General features: G+C 39.7%; 1 protein-coding gene across 2 annotated transcripts in view; it reads right to left on the bottom strand.

The window, feature by feature from the left end:
- The window catches only part of LOC122798413 (ubiquitin carboxyl-terminal hydrolase CYLD-like), a 1,245,230-nt gene that overhangs the window by 532,223 nt on the left and 697,149 nt on the right, over nt 1-15,858 (bottom strand). The window lies entirely within an intron of this gene.

The raw sequence follows: 15,858 nt of genomic DNA, 5'->3' as shown, positions 1-15,858 counted from the left end.
TAGCTGAGTACTATTTCCTAGTGTTAGGCCTTCTAGATTCCTTAAGAATGTCCTAAACCTGTTTGCTTAGGACAAAAGCTTGTTCCTGGATGCTGTGGAATTATCCAAGCTAAAAGGCTGAGTATTTGCAGGCTGGGGTGAGCAATCCTTCCCTTGTCCTGAGTGAGAAGGTTGACTCTCTGAGGCAACAGCTAATGCAGATGCCATTCATGGGGGTCAATTAAGTTTTTGCTGAGTAGATCTGCTAGAGTATTTTGAGCACCTAGAAGGTATTGTGCCAGGAGGTGCAACCCCAGAAAGTGAGCAGTTTCTCAAATTTACATCACTAGACAGCATAGCAGGTAAGAGTGGGTGCCCCACTGCCTGTTTATGGATCACATAACTGTGGTGTTGTCAGTTTTAACTAACAGGACTCCTGGTTCCCAATTTTCCTTGAAAGCTACCAGGCCTTTTTGCACTGCCATTAGCTCTTTCCAGTTTATGTGCCTGTCCTTGCACAGAACCTCCCACTTCCCTTGGGACTGGAGTTGTTGGAAGTGAGCATCCCAGGCTGTCTCTGAGGCATCTGTGGTAAGAGTTTGGCAGTGGGGAGTAAATCTGAATGGAAGGCTCTGACTTTGGTCACAAGCTTATGCCCACCATCAAACTCCTCTTTGAGATAAGGGATCATCTGTATCTCAGTCACTAGGGACAGAGTGCTGGCACCATACATTTTTTCCGCATATGTAGCCTGGCCAGGAGAACCATGAGAATACACTAAGATGCAATGTATCCCACCGCCCTGAGAAGCTCTCTGGCTGAGATGCATTGTTTCTGCTAGATTCTTTGAAAGGAGTGGGTCAAAAAGGAGAGAGACTTGTGGCCTGTATCAGGCAGTCGTCCAGGTAGGGGTATATTGTGACCCCTCTGGTCCTGCAGAAGGCAACTGCAGGAGATAAGGGTTTTGTTTCTAAAGGAGCTGGCTTTAGCCCCTTTGGGTCCTGGAGTGAACATCTCTGGATTAGCAGATAGATTTTTGAAAAGGTATTTATGGGAATCCTGTACCCTATAAAACAAGTCTGCTTTATGAGGGGCTGGGGGAAGACAGTCAGAATTAAAGGAAGTATCCCAGAAGACATCTTCAACCACCTCTAAAATGGGGGAAATAGCAAGAGGTTTGTGCTCTGGCAGATCCAGGAATGCCTCAGTTCTCTTTTTTGACTGAGGGTATTCCTGTGCTTCACATTAGAAATGTTCTCTCATAGCATGGAGAGTGTCTCCACAGGTGATATCCTTGGGGGGGGCACAGAGACCAGGTTCTCCTCTGAATCTGATTCCTCAAAGGAAGTGAGGGAGGGTACTTCCTCAGAACCAGACCCCCTATAGGTCTGAATCTTTATCCGATTCAAAAGGATATGGAAAAGCTTCAGAAGTAAGATCTCTTTTCCTTTTTCTTGGGGAGGCATCCCTGGTAGCTTATCTAGACCTAACTATGGAGATCAAGGCTTCATCTAGTCTAAGTCCTGTTGGTATCTCTGAGAAAGGGAGCCAGTAGGCTTAGGTGGAGGCCCTGCAAAATTATTTCTCTTCAGAGTAGCTATGGCCTTGGGCCTAGGGACATCTGACATCCTGATGCCTGTCTCTCTGGAAGAAAGATGAATTGGTGTAGGCCAAAGCCACAAAGGAACATCACCAGAAAGAAAGCATTCTTCGGAAGCCGACCCAACCAACAAGCTGAAAGCAGCGGCCTGTGCAGAAGTAGAGGGACCCAACAGCATGTCGGACTCTGAATGGGTCTCAACAGAGGCCTGTGCCACCACCTCATACACAGAGGGGGCTGTGAAAGCACCTTGCCTTCTTCAACAATCACAAGTCTAGAAGGAGAAACAGAGTGACAATAGTTGTCATCCTACGGCCTCTTATCTTTTTCCATCTTACGCCTAGGCTGCTCAACTTCTGAATGACTGGCAGACATCATTGGATGCTGATGAGAAGATTCAAGACTAAGGAATCTAGCTAAAATCTTGGCCCTACATCTGATCATCCTAGAGTTAAAGTGGGCACAAAAGTTGCAACTATGGACATCGTGATCCAGGCCTAAGCATAAAGTGAGTGGAAGTCATTGTGTGGAATCTGCTTACCACAGCGGAGACAATTTACCTTATCTGACATGAGTTAAATCAAAAGAAAAAGAGTTCTCCAACAGGGTACTTATCTTTCCGACAGCTTCTCTCTTTTTTAATTTCTCCAAGTCTTTTGGGTTTCTAATACCATGACGGGAATGGACCCCATTTCTAAGTCAAAGTATGATTAAAGTTCATGAAATTAGCATTTTTTAACTCTGATACTAGCCAAAAGTGCTCTTCGCAGCACCCGCAATGTGCCCAGTAATGACGCCTTCTGCAATTCGTACAGTGTTACATGAATTGGTAACATATCTAAATACAATTGTAAATTATTTTTTATAAGACCAGTTGCTCCTACTACTATTGGGACTGTCTCAGTATCTTTCTTCCACATGGCTCTTGTTTCTGCCTGCAGATCGAGGTATTTTATGACTTTGTGTCTCTCTGTACGCAAGACACTGTAGTAACTAGGTGTGGCGATTTCAATGATAATGCTACTTTTGTCTTCTTTTCTTGGACCACTATATCCGGTTTTCTAGCGTCTATCTTTTGGACTGTTAGTATTGGGTGATCCCATGTGATGTAAACCATCATTTTCTATGATTCTCTGTGGCTCATGTTTCCAGTGTTTTTCAGCCACTTCGTTATCATAATGTTTGCACAATCTCCAGTGTAACAATCTTGCCACATTATTATGCCTTTCAGTATACAGTCCCTCTGCCATTAGAGAGTCACAACCAGCAATAAGGTGTGTGACTGTTTTCAATTCGGTTCCACAAAACCTACATATGTCTGTTTCTCCCACATGTTCAATGGACTTAGTAAACCAGCGTGTACGTAGCCCACTATCTTGGGCTGCCAATATTAACCTTTCATTTCTCAATGTAAATTCACCTCTCCTTAACCATTCCTGCGTTCTTTCTTGATCAACATGAGGCGCTTCCTCTCTCTGGTGCAGACCAACTGATGCACTGAAACATTGCTTCGGGCTCCAATGGCAATTAAAAATTGACTTCATGATGTAGGCTGGCTCCCTATATACCTAAGTATATTGACATTGGTAAGGCATCTGCCAGCCTAAGGAGGAGGAGAAAATTTTCTCTGGTGGCCGGCCAAGGGCTTTCGTGGCAGAAAATCCCAGAAATCAAGAAAGCAACAGTGAAACATGAAGAACATCGGCTATTTACAGGAAAACAACTTAACACTTTAATGGGCTATTATTATCACCTTTAACCACCATTTTTTTCTGCTTTTATTAGTTTTTTTTTCCTCATATAATAGCTCTACCTGGATGTTCTTTTCCACTTTCTGATCTGTAATTTACCAGTTATTTTTCTGAAAACTGTCTCTCCAAGTGTCTGACAGAATGCCAGCCTTAACTAGCAAATACATTTTCCCTCTGTACACAAGGTCAGACAGGACTTACCACCATACTAGTTGGGGTCTAGGTAGTGCAGCCTGTATTGCATACTTTATGTGAAACATTGTTTTCTGACTTGCAGCAAATTGGGCATTCAAAATGACTTCTCTAAGGGCATCTTCGTTGTGCTTCTCAGCAGAGTCTTGTTTTTATTACACAGTGGCTGTATGTAGCAGACTCGCATCCCAGATGTTGTGTAGCTACTGTTCAGCTGCAACACCCTTTAAATTGTTCTGTATAGATCAACTGTCCTATACTGCTCAGATTCATGCACTGAGTAGTAGACTATCTACTTGAACACCTTGCATATCTAATAGCCAATAAGCATCTCCAGTGCCAGTATGCTACAACCAAGCCAGACATTTGTTTTACTTTTACAACACTAAAAGCACACTAACTACATGTTTCATATTCTTCACTTGCTGTGCTGTCGAACTCCTTAATGGGCTCACATTTGCACTGATTATTGTTCACACTGACTGGTGGCCCTATTCCTTATTCTTCCAGCCCATCCCTAGCTGCCTGCCAGTTTGCTAACTTTATACTTACATACCCCCCCCCACTAATGACAAAGCAAGCTTCCTGCCAAAGCAAACTGAGCCAAGCAAATCTAGTTTAGAACAACTCTTGCTCCACATTCAAGGGAAAAATACTAAACCTCTTAAATTAAATGGAAATCCCTACCACGTTCATAAATTTCAATTTCAGAATATGACCACAATGACTATTTACTCTCCCAGCACGCCAAACACAGCACAGACTCCTCAATAACGAATTTTTTCTGTGTTATTTCCATACGTCTACACTTTCTTCATAAATCCAAGCTTCTTTACTCTAAAAGGATCTACATTACTAATCTTTCCATAACATTCCATACACTTAGCATTGCAATCTCCATAAATGCACAACTACTTCCTTCTGCACTATTATTAACCACCATACAAAATATCTCTACTATGACCCCCCCAAACCTACTACAGCTTACAATTCTACCAATGCCACATTCATCCTCCTTACAATATACAACCTCATCCAAGAATCACTACAAACAACTGCACTCTCAGACAAGACAAAAAATGTTTACCATCTCAGCTCCCTTATTAGTGTTCATGCTAAAAATTCTAAGAATATCCAAAATGGAACAAAAACAAACTACAATATTATTGCCAACACAGGAAGTGATATACACACACTACAAATCTATTAAAATGTTCACACATCTACTTCTGTGTCGTGACATCAATATAAATCCTGGACCACAAGTCTCATCAAATCAAAACTGTACTCATTTCCCGCTATGCCAAGCACATAAAAACTGACTGCTTTTACTACTGAAGTTTCAACAGCAAGTCAGATCAAATACAGATAGTTTTCACAAAACAATGCATCTGCACTCTAACCAAAATCTGTCTCAAACCCCATACAAATGCACTACATATGTACTTCATTGATTATAGCATTACTTATTTATACAGACCAGAAACCCATATTAGAGGTGCTTGCATGCTTACATTATCAGCCATACACTACAAAATCTTTATCATGTTATCCACTAGAGGTTCATAGGTGTGTACTAGGCTAATTACTACTAGGGCCTTTTTAAGCTTAACCATGCATAAATGTTGTACAGATCATGTAAACAGAGGTGCTATGTGAAACCAAGTCAATGGATATTTATTTTCCCTCTCTCCTACCTTACTGCCATCTCTTGTTCCATAGGTTCATAGGTATATACTATGCTAATTATAACCAGGGCCCTTTATAAGCCCAGCTGAGCAACCCAACCCAACTGTGTCCTCTTGTAACATGTTTCTCAATTGGGGGGATGTTTGCTAGGAGGGGTATGCTAGTTAGAAGCTGCTAAAAAGACAAGTGGAAGAGTGTATGTTAGTTAGGGAATATTTACTTTTGGCCTCTGTTTATAAGAAACATGTGGGCGAGCACAAGGATGAATTGATGATTTCCCATCCAATGATCAAGGTTGCATTTGAAAAGAGTTAAGGATGGACTTTGCTTCACATGGATGGGGAACCTATTCCAGAGCATGAGCATCCCTTGAGACAAATATTTGTCGCATTAGCATGTTCTACATATGTCGCAAGCAAAGTTCATATCTCTGGATCTAGTGTTTCTGGTGCTGCTTATTCTGTGGATGTGTAAAAGCTCCATCAGAACTGCATCTAAGGATGCCTTATATGCCAAGCACAGATCTTCTCTAAACAACCTGTAGGAGACAGAATATACATAGAGAGCTTTAAGGTGATCTGTATTGGACAGTGTGTTAGTACCCTGGATTCTCTTGGTGAGGAGCCTCTGTGGGCATTCCATCTAATGCATATGCCTAGTCAGGTACATGCTGAAGGGGGCACTGCACTCAATGATGGATCTGATGAGAGTCGAGTAGGGTGTTATCAAAATTCCTTGGACCTGGATACCATGCCCTTACTTATAAGCTGGATGACATAGAATGATTTTCTTACTACCTTGGCTATGGACTCCACCAGAAACTAAGCTTAAAGTCAATAATTTTGTACAGATTGGGGTAATTTTGTTCATACTGTGTTCCACTACTGAAAATTTTACTTGCTTTGCTACCAAAATACATATCCTTCAAATAACCATTTGTAATTTGAAAATCTCTCTCTCTACTTGTTTTGTACACATACTTTCCCCTCTCCTGTATACACATTTCTTTCTTTACTAAACAATCTTTCACTCACTCTCTCATCTCAGGCACTGTCAACTTACTAATAACCCTAGTCTTCTAACACTGTCTCTCAATTCTTTTGAATTCATCAATTTCCCTACTTATGTAGCCTCATCCATCCACAACTCCTTTTTCCCAGTTTTGCAAATGGTTGGTGTGTCACTTCAACAGTAACCATCATCTGGAGCCAAGGTTTACACTGCTGAGTAGACATGCCCTGCCACTGTAATTCTTCCACACCACACACGTCCACAGACACTTACATCTACGGCCAATTTAGAGTGTCTAATCCACCTACTGCATATGTTTGGAATGTGGGAGAAAACTAGAGCACATGGTGAAAACTCACACAAATACAGAGAGGAGATGCAGACTCCGCAAAGAGAGCACCCCAGCAGAGAATCAAAACGGGTAACCTCTTGCTGTGAGTCGACAGTGCTATCTGTCATGCTACAGTGCTGCCCCACCTCTAACTCTCTCTCTTCACCTCCTGTAATTCAAACAAAGCTTAACTTTCTCATTAGACAATCTTTACTATTTCACTGACTATTCTGTAGTATATTGTGTTATATCTGTATAAATGACAACCTTTACAACTCTATTTTATAATGCAAATGGCAATACAGATCAAATGTTAGTATTTGCTATATTCTACTGTTTTTGCTTTCATGTAATATGTTGGAGCTTAAATCCATGGGCCAGCACCAAAAACGGGTTGTTGCCCACTTGGACTTTTCTGGTAAATAAATGTCAATAAGTAAATGTTTTCAATTGTGCATTTTAAAAAAATGTTTTAATTGTGTATACAACTACATACAATTTGCTGGTTGACCACTAGATGGTGATATATTTGACTGATTATATAATCAGTTGTTTGGCATTCCGCGGTGGTGCAGCAGTAGCATTGTTGCCTCACAGCAAGAGGTTCTCCCGTTCAATTCTCGGCTGGAGTGCGGGGAGTACCTTCTGTGTGGAGTCTGCATGTCCTCCCCGCGACTGGGTGGTCATTCGAAAGACATGCGTAAATGGGCGTGCCTTCTTTGAAGGTTGAACGTTGAGATGGCACCTCAGCGTTCGTGAAAATCTACTGCCAATCATTATCGGACCGGAGTTCCGCTGTGGCGACCCCTAACCGGGAAAAGCCGAAAGACAACAACATATAATCAGTAGTTTGATTTATCTGATGAAGTTCTATAGCTAATGAGGAACAAAAGTTCTTATTTCTTATTAAAATCCTTTGATTCTTTTTAGTGACCACATTATTTGTTTATCATTAACTAAATACATAAATATTGCATAGGTAGTGTGTGACAGAGGGACTATGACAATCCCAGCTAAATATGAAGTTGATGGGGGTGTAATAATGTCTTCCTAAAAATGAGAAGCCTCATTAAAATGTAGAATGAAGACTTATCACAATCAAGTTCACCTTGCCTCTTTCTTCTTAGTAATAAAAATAATTTCCTAAGACGGTTGTTGAGATTGCCACTAACAGCAGTGGCGGCTGGTGGCTTCAAATCAAAGGGGGGCCGCAGGAGACAGCTGAATGGGTGGGGTCAATGGGAAGGGGTGCGGCCAACTAGAAAGGGGGGGAGCTATGCTCAAAAACCAGAAAAACTGTAACTTCAATTAAATACAATGCCCTGGGTGCCAAATCATCATTATGAAAGTTCAATTAAGACAAAACGAAGTATAGAAGAAAAAAAAATATTTCAATGCATTGGCTGCATGACAGCTTACTTAATATCTAAATGTAAACAGAAAGGTTGTGAGGCATGAAAAAATAAATTACTTTTTAAATACATTAGTGGAATGCCAGTCAAAATCAAGTATAAGAAAAACAAGTAGCACTCAACTCAAACCACTTCTCCTTGCACTGCAGTTCTAATTATTATTTATATTCAGCTTTATTAAAGTACCAAGTAACATGCTGAAAGTAGCAATCTCTGTGAAAAATGTTTCTTATCCAAAAAAGACATGCTGCCTGACAACAACTATCTACTTGTTTCATATGGAAAACATGATCAAAGTAATAAATTAAAAGCAAACAAGAAACAAGCTCAAGATACATTGCTTAAAGGATTACTGCACAGGTTATGGACCACACATGATTTATTGGCATTCTGTTTAGTTTACAGGTAAAGCCTGCAAAGATGACTGCAAGTCTCCAACAAATGTAATGAGCTTCTTAAAATAATGTAATCCTGTCCTTTATTACAAATATGGTCATATGCATTTCAATACCCAAGGCTTATACGTTATCTAGTTATGTAAGTATTCTCTGCATGGCAACAACAGAAAGGCTTTCACTGTTGGCAATTCTTTAACAGTATGCTTATTAAAACTTACTTGCATCTTACAATCTCAGACAAGCTTACCTGATGGTCAATAAAGCATTGCTACTTAAACACAGAGCAACAGGCACTTTCTGAATAATAATAAGCATAAATCAACAGTATAAAAATATAACAGAAACCAGAATATACTGCATCAAGGGCATATGAAAAGCCACTGTAGTACTTGTGTCTACCTTGGATGGGGGATACTTTGCACAACTGCTGCTTACCTTGCTTGGATACATCCAGAGTCAATACATGGGGGAGTGGGGTGCTTGGCCCGGACACATTTGTCATACCTCTCAACCTCAGAGCATGAAATCTGGACAAAGCCATACATAGAAGTGGGGCAAAGGCCCAAAAATAAGGACAATTTTTAAATATTGCTCTTATAAACTTAGAAAGATAACAGAATAGAGTTTTTGCATTAGTATGAATTTTCTGAAGGGTATGAAATCTGAAACTCAAACTTCTGTCATTATTTTCTAACTTCAGTCTTTCATGATTTGCCACTAATTTGCCAAAAAACACAATTTTATGAAAAATGGACCAAAAATGTGATGCAAAAATATAAAATAGCCACACAATACAGCTGTGAACCTGTCAAAGAAGGGACACTTTTTAATGTTAGTATTGCTAACTTGAGCAGCTGACAAAATAAAAAATCTACATGCATTTCTGAAATAAAAGTAATCTATAATTACTAGTTATTTATCAATTGTAAACCCTACATGTTTTCTTCGAAAATTGCCATTTTGCGGAGGGATTATTAGGGGAAGAGCAACATTTTGAGTCAAAATCGGGGACAGTTGAGAGGTTTGGATATACCTAATTCTATAAAGCAATTTATTTGCACGTACCTCTCAACCTGTTAATGCAGGAAATCTGGACAAGGCCAAATATATCGCAGGAACATATAAACAGTACTTGTATAAACTAAGACAGTTGATAGAATAACAGGTGTTGCTTTAGCATGCATTTTTCTGAAGGTTATCAAGTCTGAAACTCAGTGTCTGTCATTATTTAGTGACTTCATTCCTAAATGATTTGCCAGAAAACCACAAATTTTATGAGTAACAAACCAAAAATAAGAAGCAAAAATCTATTAATTCTGTGAAAATCTGGACAGTTGAGAGGCATAGTTCAGCCAGGGCTGTCTGAGTTTGTCACCCTTCCCCCTCACAAAATCTTGGTCGAATGGAGCCTCCCCCCTGCAGCCATTCCAATGAACCATTACTTGGCTATTTCACCCCATTTACCATAAACACTAATGTGCATATTGCTTTACTTCTACGATGATTTGGACTTCATTTGAAAGTTTTATTTTTCATTTTACAGCACAAACACCAAGACATCTGCTAAACAAAGCAATACAGTTTCACAATGAAAACAGACTTGGCATAAAAACTTTTCTGTCCTTGAAACTCACATTCATTGAAACAGCATTGAAACCCACCATCCAAAGAAAATACATTTGGCTAGTGGCAGATAAAGATGAACTTTGGGCTATTTTCAAATGATAAGCCCCTTGTACACAAAACATACATGTGTTCTGTAATGCACCTTCCTGATTGCATTAAATTACATTCCTTGTAAAATACAGTACAGTTGTTACAGGGTGTTTTAAATATATTGTTTTGAACATTTTTCCAGTAAACAATGAAACAAAATCCATTCACCAGTAATGACAAAACTGCCCAACTGAGAACATTTCCAACATAAAAGTCTACTCAAACCTTTACAATCCACCAGTACTAGTAAATAAGAACAATCTCTACAGAAGTAAAAGTCATCTAAATAATTCCACATTAAAAAGATCTATAACTAATGAAGAGGTTGCTGCTAGTAAATAACTTTATATTTCGTTGTTTCACCTACAAATAAAGTGCCTGTTGTCCTTGAGGAATAAATTATCTATATTACATTAAAAAATGATAAGCTAGCAATACTGCAATAGGGAATGGATGGCAAGTAATGGATGGGTTCATAGTTACTACGTATCTTTCGCCAAAGAGGACATTCTCAAGCTGGCAGCATCCACCCCATTTACAACACAGTACAATATCAGCAATGCACCTACATACTGTGGGAGTAGAACCCACAGCCTTCTGCATCAAAAGCAAGTACACTACCTGTTCTGCTATTAAGAATACAAGCAGTCTCAGCATAAGCAGCACTAAACTTCGCTTCCCCTGCAGCTCTCTCCTTGTAAAATCTACTCGACACTCGGCTGTATCTCTCAACTTTGCAGCACAAGAAATCTGGAAAATGCCAAAATGTATTGGGGAGGGACAAAAGCCCAAAAACCAGGGACACATTTTAAACATTGCTTGTATAATCTTGGAAAGTTGCTAGAATAAAATGCTGTGTTACCACCATGCATTTCACTGCTAAGGCTTGAACCCAGGACCCTGTGCAAAAAGGTCAGAGGAACAAACCACTATGCCAAATCAGCTGTTTTTTGAAAGAGAGGAAGACAAACTTAAATGGCTGCCATTTAGTGAATTCAGTTCGCACCATAGCTGTCAACCTCTTAGCACAAAACACCTGGCCAAAGCCAGTAATTGGGAAATACAGCCCTCAAACATATTCAGTGAATTCAGTTCTCACCATAGCTCTCAACCTTAGTACAAAATATCAGGACGCAGCCAATAATGGGGGAATACAGTCCCCAAAATAGGGACAAATTTCAAATATTCATCTTATAAACTTAGAAAGGTTTTGTTTTACTATGTACTTTCTAAAGAATATGAAGTCTGAAATTCAAATGTCTGTCAATTTTATTTAACATTTGTTAACCAGAAAAGTCTGACTTGGAACAAAAGCCAATTTTCAGCAAAGGCCCAGGGAAAAATACTGCAGACACATGTCTTTGTAACATGGGAGGACACCAGAGCAAACCCACACAAACACAGGGAGGACATGCAGACTCCACACAGAAGGCACCCCAGCCAACAATCAAACCAGAGAGCTGTGAGGCAACAATGCTACCACTACACCATCATCTATTTAAGGCATTAAACACTCAGAAACCACAGATTATACAAGGAACAGAACAAAATATGAGGCAAAAATCTCCAAAAGTTTCACAAATAGTGATGGATAGGGAATTCAGGCTCTTGTTACCTGTAGCAAAGGTACAGGATTTAGCCACCAGTACTCATTGAGTGGGGGTACAGGGCTCCAGTCTGAGTAACCCTAAACACTTAAGTTGACATTTTACACACACACACACACACACACACAGTAGTACACTTGCACATAAGAAAAAATGCAATAGCAATGCAAGTTTCTCTCAGACATAATCAATGCAGTGAGCCCAAAGAAAACCAGTAAACAGAATGCACAACATTCTGTTCATAATAACAGTGCAAGCTTCTCTAAGACATAATCAGTGCAGCAAGCCCAAATAAAACGAGTAAACAGAATTCAACTTCAACACTCAAATAAGGAACCCAAAGAAAAAACAGTAAATGGAATGCATCAAATAAGAAACCATTAGCTACTAGTGCATTGCAATTGTCTCTTGTTTCTCTTGGACATAATCAATGCAGCGAGCCCAAAGAAAACATACTAGTAGTGCAGTCTTTTTTTTTACCTTACCTGTAGGAGCCGGGGGGAAGAAAGATGTGCTGTACACTGCCTGATTAAGAAGAGGAAAAACCCACTGACTGGTCTGACTCTGCAGCTCTTGACTGCTACACTTAAGTTTAAATTAAGTAGTAACAAATGTCAGTTGACTTCTGACAAGCTGTCTGCCTCATGAAGCTGAAGTCATCGCACACACCCTGCACGTGAGGATGATGCCCCCCCTCAAAAAAAAAAAAAAACCTGGGAAATTTGGAAATTAAACAGGCCACTCAGAATTCGTGGCACCCCAATATTTTGCCCTCAAAACTGGTATTTACAGAGGAATTTAGTACGGTTGAGAGGTATGTATACAAGTTACTTGCTCAGAATTATACAATAGACAGATGGTGACTGAGGGAATCAACCTCTGCACTACAGTAAACAGCTTGCCAACACCTGATAGCCTTAATCCTTTGTGTTAACTAGCGGGCTAAAACATGCAGTCATAGGGAGAACAAGCCAACCAAATTGTCCTTTGCTTTCCTGCACATGACTAAAGCATACTCTGTTCTCCTTGACTTTCTCTGCAATTGATACTATTTTGGCTTCTGCTCTGATGTCCTTATTTTATTCAGCTGTCCCATAGTGTGCATCCTTCTGTCCATCTCAGACACCAAATCCAATACCTCAATTTTCCTCAATGGGCCTGCATTTACAGTCCGAGCTTCTGGGCTATAAGGAAGCACTGGTTGCATTACTGTTTTGTATACTTACTTTTCAGCTTCTTTGTCATTTTTATTTCGCAGACTACCCCATGACACGCACTGAATTTTCAAAAGAACACACTGTCATACTCAAATTTCTGTTACTTTATGACTACAGTTCTTAATGCCAGAAAACCACAAATTTTGAAAACTAAATGAAACAAATGGGTCATTCTGCAAATATATTCTGAAAGCCTTGCTTACAAAGATAACATCTTTAATAGTTTTATGTGCATAAGGGATTCTTATTCTCTCTCAGTGACCATATCTTTAACCACTCAACTGCAGTATAGACTCTTGCTCTGACAGACACACACACACACACACACACACACACACACACACACACACACACACACACACACACACACACTTCTTAGTGTAACAGTCAGCAGCTTCCACATAATCCATGAACACTTCTGTGCTGCGGAACATCACCACACTTCTAGCAGCTTATACACATCAATACATTCCACAGCATTTTCTAAAACAAAGTCTAGTTTACACAAGACAAGCCCAAATACCTTTTGTGAGCAACAAACATTATAATAGTTTAATATAGCATCAGTAAGAAATCTTTCTTACAGTGATAACTGTTCTTCATGTCATTACTGTAATATATAACAATGACATCAAGCATCATACATCTTCTGTAAAGTTTCACTGTCTAAAAACTGGCCATGTATTCTCAGTCAGAACACTTGTTAGTCAAACAAACTTTCACATGATAGCAAGGCACCCACCTCTGAGTGTTGTGTTTGTTTATTGTGATTTTACAGACATATGAAAAATATGCTTAACTGTAAGTTAGAAATATAAATAAAAATATGCTTAACTGTAAGTTAGAAATATAAATAATACTGAATCTCTATCAATGTGTGCAATTACAATGCAAATATCACTGCCGGCTGCAAGGCACTATAGCTTAACAATTTTACTGCCATTGAGTTACAAGTACACCTTTCATTTTCAAATACTTGCTGTTATTAATGGGCAAGTCACTTAGTTAAGGAGGACAGCCTCAAACAAATTAATGGATGCCATAATGAGGTGTGAATAGGAAGTATATAAAAAAGAGCTGTATGTTTGAATGCAATAAAAACAAACCAGGCAGAAACACAATGATGCTGGTACATATCCATTTAAAACAAGTAGCAGCAAGAAATGCTCAGACATAAAACGGACAGTCAGTGCAATTTCTTCTATTAAAGAGGTCACCTAACTAATTCATTTAACACAAAGATAAAATGGTTAAACTGTTCATATCTCTGTATGACCTTTTCAGATAAGTTACTTACCTTAGTTTGCTTACCATACGTTTTTGAAAAAAAAAAAAAAACTAAATAACCGTTACCGTTAACGAACCCAGAACTGAAAATAACATGCTGTGATGCCTGTATTAGAAGAATTTAGGTCACTTCAGGCAACTCTCAGTCATTACTGTTCAAACGTACACCAGTTAAAAATCAGAAAGAAGCAAGGAGACTATTTTGTGGCAACTGAAAAACTATTTAAGATAAACTTAAAGGAACCCGCGGATATGGATGCAGCCAATTGAAAACGGACTGTTACAAACCTCCAAGTCTTGTCTGTGTTTTGCTCACTTCCCTCCCCCACAACCTTACACCACAAGAAATGAGGTAACTAATTGGTAAACAGCCCCCCTCCCCCCAAGCAGCATGCACTGACTGGAAATAATAGGTTACGGCTTTTTTACTTAAACAGAAGTGTTAATTATGCTTCTGAGCAGTGGGAATAAGGAGTTTCATCAGCCATTTAGTACTTCTTGTGATTTTAGAAGCAGTTACCTTGGGAGGAGAAGGTCAATGAGATTAGACTTTAAGACTTTTTTTTTTTTTTTTTTTTTAGATTTATGTTTTACTACATTTTCTAACCCTTTGGCTAACTACATGTACACTATAGTGTAAACAGTTGAGCATATGCTTCCTATGTCCCTGCACTCAACACTGCCTAAACACATCTCTCTTAGTTTTCCCCAAGTACCCTGCTCTCTGTCTATATGTAAAAAAAACGGGATTCGAAGGGGGCCATTCGGGAGTTCGTGGCACCCCACTATTTTGCCCTCAAAACCATGAAATGCAAAGGAATTTGGTACGGTGGAGAGGTCTGTGGGGCATTTTACACACACACAGTCACACGCACTATCTCGTACCTGCCAAATCCAATCTCCTGCAGCAGCTTTCCCATCCTGAATGAACAGTTAGTTGAAGCTATGTAATACACATACCTGCAACAGCTTTCTCATCCTGTGTGCTAAAGCTAAGTAATCCACAGCAATACGAACTTTCTCATCCTGTGTTCGCAAACGAACAGTTAGCTAAAGCTAAGGAATCCACAGCAAGACTCAAACGCTCGCATTCATGCCAGAATGCATAGTTCCGGTTTCACTGCTCTTTCCTGGCGTGGTCCATGACTGCTGACTCTGCAGTCCAATCTCCTTCCGGTCTATGCAGTTAGCACCGCATAGACTTCTGGGGAATCAGCAGTCTGCTTCTTTTTTCCTGAATCCGGACTGGTAAGGCAGCAGTCCGGATTCACTTTGAATGGAGGATTTGGAAGACTGTAGGACTGTACCATTGTGGGTCACAGCTGGGGGGGGGGTAGGGGGCTGCAGTCCTGCAGTTTGATATCACGAGCCGCTACTGACTAACAGACAAAATAAGCTGAGAAACTCAATGAAACTGCTTCAGCAGAAGGGAAGACACTGGTCTGGCTGCAGGGTTGCTTCTGTGTGGTTTGAGCAAGTCTTGCAAACAAATCAAACCTCTTCTGCTTGCCAGGAAATTTATGAATAACATGTCATCTAAAGGTTCTTATTGAGTAATCACAAAGAGGACAGAAAGAGAGCAAGAAACCTTTCATCTTTCATCCAGAAGAAACAATCCACCAAGACAGTGAACCATGATACTACTTTTCACTTATAAACATTTTGGTA

This window comes from Protopterus annectens, chromosome 3.part1, assembly GCF_019279795.1.
Source record: "Protopterus annectens isolate FY-2018-M chromosome 3.part1, PAN1.0, whole genome shotgun sequence".
NCBI lineage: Eukaryota > Metazoa > Chordata > Ceratodontiformes > Protopteridae > Protopterus > Protopterus annectens.
Note: the sequence above shows the minus strand (reverse complement) of the source record. Positions and strands in the feature narration are given on the sequence as shown.